Source organism: Nothoprocta perdicaria, unplaced genomic scaffold (assembly GCF_003342845.1).
Source record: "Nothoprocta perdicaria isolate Ctin4 unplaced genomic scaffold, notPer1 scaffold_17, whole genome shotgun sequence".
Classification (NCBI taxonomy): Eukaryota; Metazoa; Chordata; class Aves; order Tinamiformes; family Tinamidae; genus Nothoprocta; species Nothoprocta perdicaria.
Genome location: NW_020454871.1, coordinates 4,273,970 through 4,280,794, shown reverse-complemented (window position 1 = coordinate 4,280,794; position 6,825 = coordinate 4,273,970).

The window sequence follows — 6,825 nt, the reverse complement described above, 5'->3', positions numbered from 1 at the left end:
CACGTGGAATTGGAGCTCGAAATCAAACAGCCTTGTTCCTGCAAATGAATGCTTCGAAACGTGTCTCTGCAGATTAAAATATTCGCACTTCCTGAAAAATCCGTTTTAAACACCAGTCGCTCTGCAGAGCTGGTCCCAAAACTTTTGGCTGTTTTCTATAAACCTTTCTGCATACTCAAAAAAGTCACTTACATTTGTCCTAAGGAGCTTTCAGTCATTTAATGGGCTGCACTGAATCGCAGGTCCACCACGTCTAGGGTACTCTGCCTTCTCCTAGTCCTATTCCTCCCCGACTGTTCCCATTTTTTTCTGCACACTTTGCTATTTTGCCTCTTGCAGATAAAAATGTTATTTTTGTTCCTTAAGGATCAAGCCTCAGCGCACTGACAGCTGCAGTAACRTTCTGGATTTTAGCAGGCCCAAGAAGTCTTCTCTGCAAGAGGGGAAGTTATATTTTGCACAACGATTTCAAGTATTTCTCCTTCGAATAAGTGCTGCAGCTTGAGAAAAAGCAGTGGTAGCCACTGCATAGGGAAAAGCGGGGGACTTTCCACACCTCTGGTGGTTCCTGTGAAGATGCCACCATGGACGCAGTGGGAAAAGTCCTGCCCCATGCCACAACACCCACGTGTGACTCAGGAAAACGCTGGAGTAAAAGCAAACACGGCTCCAGCTGTACAATACAGGTGGCATTTGCAGCCTCGCCAGGGGAGAACCACAGCTATGGGATGGATGGCCACAAYGCTCTCCTTGCACATTGGAAATGACCACAGAGGCACCAGGAGGGAGCAGGTCTGGCCACTCATAATTTCCAGCATGGACCTTGTTCTACACATTTTTTTTTTTTCCTATGAAAGTCTTATCCTTGACATAGGCATGAGAATAGGGACCCAGATCTTACCCTTGATTTTAGCACAGAAATGGAGCCCCAGATTCCTACAGCACATTCAGAATTTCAAGCTCCTCACTTTTAAGGGACCTCATTTTCAGAAGAGGGCACTTGCTGCCTTCGGAAAATCCGGCCCTTCTAAGCAGYTTCTATTATGCACCAAAATAACAACCCATTTGAGGAAAAAACTGGGCAGGCGTACTTTGCTTCAAGCAGAAAAGGATTGGAAAGCAGAGACTTCACAACCGYCCCAAGCTTGAGAAGGGAAGAGAATCCGGCAGCCCCAAAGGCATAAGAGCTACTTGCACAACAGCACGCCGATTGTACCGCTTTACAGGCGCTCCTTGCCACAACAACATGCCGATTGTACCCCTTGCAGCCAACCCCTCTCCGGCACTTGGCTGGCATCATCATCAAATTGAACTTCCTGGACAAATGTTGGGGAAAATAAAGTGCTGGCATCAAATTCACAAGCACGCTGCTGTACCCGTGATGCATCCAAGGGGTGTAACTATAAACCCTCTACAGAAGCTTGGCTTTTGTCCTAAAATATTCCTCATTGGCAAAGGAACAGTGAAGAGCAAGGGGGCATCGGAGATGAAGGTCTTTCCAAGAAGGTCTCAGCGGATGTTCATTAGCAAGCTGGTGGCTAAGGAGGACATCCTGGGGGCAGGACCCACATATTGCACAGCGTCAGCCACGAACAGCAGAGCTGCTACAACGGGCCCTGTGCAAGCTACAAACACCAAGTCAATAGAGCAGTGCCAAAACCACAGGAGTTTTGTCCCAAAACTACCAGTTGCATGTGGGCAAGGGAGTTTAGAGTTGCTTCTTGTAGGTCCACAGGAGCTGCAGTTGATGTGAAGCAGGTAGAGCCTTGATGGCTGTGAGATACTGCCCGTCAAGGAGCCTTCGGAAATCACTGCTCCCTCCAACTTTGGGGACCTCGAGCTGCACCTCGCTTKGCAGGAGGAGGCAAAAGTCAAGGTTTCATGCAAGTCTGCTCTTTTCCCTTCTAAAGAGGCCTTGTGACCAGCAGTTATTATAGAAGGAAGCAGTGCTGGCAYACAGCACAGCCCAGGTCCCTGGCGGGGCAGTGTCCCGGGGCGCTTTACAAGAGACACGGCTCTCCCCACGTGGCGGCTGTGACCGTTAAACACAAACAAGCATCTGCAGAACAGGAAGATAAATTACTATCACGCTTTAGGAACTGCTCTTGCACAGGCCTTAAGCTGCATGTTTATAAAATGCTGCTGCAATTGCAGCACGTGGAGGTACAGAGCTGAAAGCTCCTCTGCTGAGGAGCACRTTGCCATGACGGGGAGTTTCTGAGGACACAGGAAGAAAAGCAGGGAAAAGACAACACAGACATTGCAAAGCTGTCTTCTCCTCTGGGAGAAATTACTGCGGCTCCGCAGGAGGCCCTGCTGAATCTGCACCCTTCACTCTCCTTTGGCTTATTCAGCCCAGGACATTTGCAGGGTCTTCTCCGTATGTCAAAGGCTTTGCAAAAACTACTGTTGTAGGAGCAGCATTTCTTCTTCAAAACAGTCCATTTCAAGGCAATTTGAGCATGGAGGAGCATCCGGGTACAGGCAAAGCAAGCCCAGGGAAACTCGGAGAGACGCCAGCTCAAGTCCAAGTTCAGATTCCACCTCATTACTCATAAAACACAGCAGCCTGGAGACTCAATTAAACTCAGAGCGCTTTGCTCTCTGGTAACTATTGTTTTCTTTCCCTCCTAACCTTACAGGCCGGCACCATCTGCCAAGAGCAGCTGAGTGACACATCTGCCAAGGTGACGTAGCAGCTCCTCRCACTGACAGCACTGACCAAATGTTGTCTGCAACTACAAAATGCATTTGGGGATGGCGAGTGAAGAATAACAGCTTTTTATGAGAGGGCTCCTGCCATCGTCCGGAAAACAAAACTGAACTAAAACAAATAAAAAGGGTAAAGGAGAAGGTTCAGCTTTTCCATGAATTGCTCATTCCCTGCTAGTTGCCCTGTCGGGCATCTCCACTCCCAGAAGCAGCATGTTTGGTGCCAAGGGAGCCTGCAACTGTCAAATTTGCCTGCTGCTCCTGTTAAATTTCTTCCACGTTGTAAAATAAATGAATTGTGAGTTGTTCTTTATTTGAGGACTATTTATTTGAGACTATCCTATAGTCTGTCCCTCTTCCTCAATGCTGGCAGCACCYTGGAGCAGGTTCCATAGCAATGCAAGTACTGGATGGTCTGATCTGGTTATGGCCAATGAGGCTAGCTGCCTTTTTGCATCACGCCTAACGAAGCAAAAATTGGAGAAAAGCCGGCTCAGCTATATATGAATTTATATTTACCACAAGAAATGTAATAAAAGTTTCTCAACGCCCACTTTGTGGATTTAAACCAAATCAGCGTGTGGGAGTTGAGAAAATGTAGTTTCTTGCACTCCTTAAACTTATGTCTGAGCTTCAACAGGCTTTCACTTCTCTTCCATTCCCAATTCTGGCCCTCTGCACTTAAGGGAAATTCAGGAAAGAGCCCGCAGGTGCTTTGCCCATCTGCAGGAGCTGCCCTTGCCAGCTGGGTAGAGGAAGGTGTGCTCAGAACCGGCCATCAGCGCCCACGTGCAGCAGCATTACCTCCAAAACGTACCACCTGCAGCTCCAAAGACTCTGCTGCTGAGCCAAATAAGAACACGCAGACATCAATAACATCCACATAAGAACATGCAGACCTCAATAACATCCACATTGCCACTCCATGTCATGCAAGTGCCACTTCTCCAAGGCAAATACCAGCTCTGCACCCAGCTGAAGCAAAGCACGTGCTTGAGCAGGAGCTGTGGACACGCAACAGCAGCAAACCCTCACACCCAACTCCAGTTCCAGGTTTATATGCCTGGAATTAAGTTCATTGAAGTCAACGAAATGATTTATTTGCTTTCACAGCTCAGGCAGCCGGGAAAATAAACTGCATGTCCTCRTTCCCACAGTGGCATAAGCAAGGAACTCTGTTGCAAAGTTAGAGAAATTAAAARCAATTTTCCCAAATTAGAGCTGAAAATTCTCACTTCTGTCATTCCAGCGTTGAGCAAAGGCAGGGCAGGTAGATCTCCTGGAGCAGGCCCAAGCAGTGGCGAGGAAAGCGGGCGAATATTGCTAGCAGTTGTCACCCGTCACCCACCCCTTTCCCGGCTGGACCATCCAAGGAGKAGCACGTGGCCAATGGCACCATGCTGGCATCCCAGACACACGCAATTCCCGGGACACAGCCCTGCCCAGAGCAGTCTACCGGGGCGGACAGGGTGGTGGGAAAGCTCCCTCGCAGCCTGCCCAAGATCCCCGACTCAGCTCCACTGCAAAGGCAGTTCCAGCATTGCCCCAGAGGAAAAGGCCATYGGAAAGTCACAGCCGGCACTCCTGTGGGAACCCTGCGTGCTGCCGCTGCTCCCGGCGCCGCCCCGCAGCTTTGCGGCACGTGGGAAGCTGGTGTTGGGATGGCCGTGGCTCTGGCGGTTGAGCAGGCTGGCCAAGGAGGCCCGTGGGGTCTCCCCCTCGACAYGTGCCAGCGCGGAGCCGCCCGCTCTCCTCATGGGGTCCAGCGCTCACTTGGCTGCTGGTTCCATCACACCCACCAAAGCCAACTTCCCAAGAGGCTCCGGCTCCAAGTCCCGCATGTGGCGCTGCCYGGGCTCCCATTTGAACTCCTGGAGCACGGCGGAAGCTCCTCGTTCCTCCAGCTTAGAGGCAAAGGCAGCACGTTGGAAGACTCCCTCTCCCCCACCAGCTTTTACACTTGGGCCGCTCGCCTCCCACACAGACCTGCTGTCACGTCGCTTTTGTCGCGGTGAATGAATGACAAAGCACCAAGCCCAGTCGTAGCGGGCACGCTGGCAGGGAGGAAGCACATCCCACGTYCTCCAGCGCTTCCCACGTACCCCGGAGTGCCCCGGGTCCCGGCACGGCAGCTCCGCACCCGGAGCGGCATCCGGCTCCCGCTCCTCCGCTCGCAGCTCCTCGAGCCCGTCTGCGCCTTCTCCCAGGAACAAGCAGCTATAAAAGTGTTGGGATTTATATAGTGCCAAAAATCACCGTGGATCAAACACGTGGGAAGCTCGCCTTGTATTAGAAGCAACCAACAACTTTCCAAAGCCTATGTTAAAAGATGAACCTAAATCAGGCTGAGAGCTCAGAAATCAGTTATGGGGCAGGAGAGGGGAAAAGCTCCCAATTTACTTCTCCTATGACTCATCTCACTAGGAATCCTTACTTTTTTTTTTTTTTTTTTTTTTTTTTTTTTTAAGTGCCTGATCTTAATAATCTACCTGTCTCTCCAATCCTGTGTGCAGAGCCTGCAGAGCCACACAGGTTTGGGCTCTTGCAGGAGCCCGACACGGAGGCCAGGCCACCAGGCACCAGCCAGGAGCCAGAGCCTCGCGCTTGCACATGGACACAGCCCAGCTCCCCATGTTTCCATCACGCCAGCAATGGAATAAACTCCCCCAGCTCCACACACAGCGTGCGTGTTTTGCCACCGACTCCAGAGGAAGGAAGACAGAGTTTTTTGCACGGCACGCATGCAAGAGCACCCTCGGCTAAGTGACTGAGGGCATCCCTACTCGCCTGCCCTGCTGRTGGGTCTGGACAGGCACGGGGCCAACCTGCAGCGGGAAGCTCCCTTGCACACTGCCCAATGCATTCGCGTGAAGCAGCRGAGAGCACAGCAAGAGGGGAAGGTGGCTGCTCACACTGTTGCAGGAGAAGAGCCGGGAAAGTCAACAGGTCCCTCAGGCTGTCCCGAGGCTCAGCCCGGGACACGTTGCTCCCCCTTTGCTCTGATTTGCAAAGGACTCCAGGAAAGCAGCATTAGGCTGCAAGCTTTTGGGGTCAGTGTGTCTCTTTGGTGCCTGGCATGGCTCCGAGCACACTGCCAGCCGGGAGCAAACAGGGACTAATGAGGGCCTTGGTTTTCTGGGGAGCGGGTAGTGCCACAGGCTGAGCTGCCTTCCTGGGACTCTTGCAGGCTGCTCTGCAAAGAGCTGTTCTCCCCACAAGAAAACAAAATAACAAAAAAAATCCAGGCTCCCAACAGTTCATGAGCAGATCATTGTCCATCAAAGGAAACATTGTTAAGGCTCAAGAGYAGCTTAGGGCCTGCGGATAACAGATCCAAATGGATTTGCTTCCCACCGGCRGCTCTCCATTAAAGGCGTGCAGCCACGTAACCACAGCAGTCACCACAACTCCCCAACTTCCCTGAGGTAACCTGGGACCAAGGGACACTGAAAGACGAGGGAAAACAGGAGAGAAGGGCAGTCTAACAGATACACACCCTGCACAGCCACCAGCTGCTCTGCTGCTTTGCAACTAGGAAAGGGCAGAGGCTGRTGGTCAGACTGGGTGCCCTGTTACAGCGAAGACTCCTTTTGTTTTGGCCGTGGGAAACCTGAGAAAGGGCGAGGACAACTGGCACAGAATTAACCTTTTTTCATTGAAAACCATTTTCTTTCTTCAGCTTCATTCGGAGCAATGCATGCCAGTAACTAAACGGGCATGTCCCCAGCRCACTATGTAACAGTCTCTCCTTAAGTAAGGAAGCCGTTCTCCACCAATAACGCCATAAAGTAAATAATGCAATAAAGTAAATAATACTCTTAAGAACAAAACATCATGCAACAAACCCCATCAGAGACTCCCTAGCAAGTTGGACTTGGTACCAACAGCTCTTTCTCCGCACTGGTTGAACACCCCAATTCTGCAGCCCGAGCCTCTAATCCCAGCTTCCGCACGTGAGGAGTTGGCTGCCTGTTTGCTCCTAGCCTTTGCCCGCACAAACCCAGGCTCGGCTCCCGGCGTCCCGGCTCAGGAGGGCAGCGCAGCGGCGCCGCGGGGCGCGGCTCAGCCCGCCGGCCCCGCACGGCCCCGCACGGCTCCGCATGGCCCCGCGCA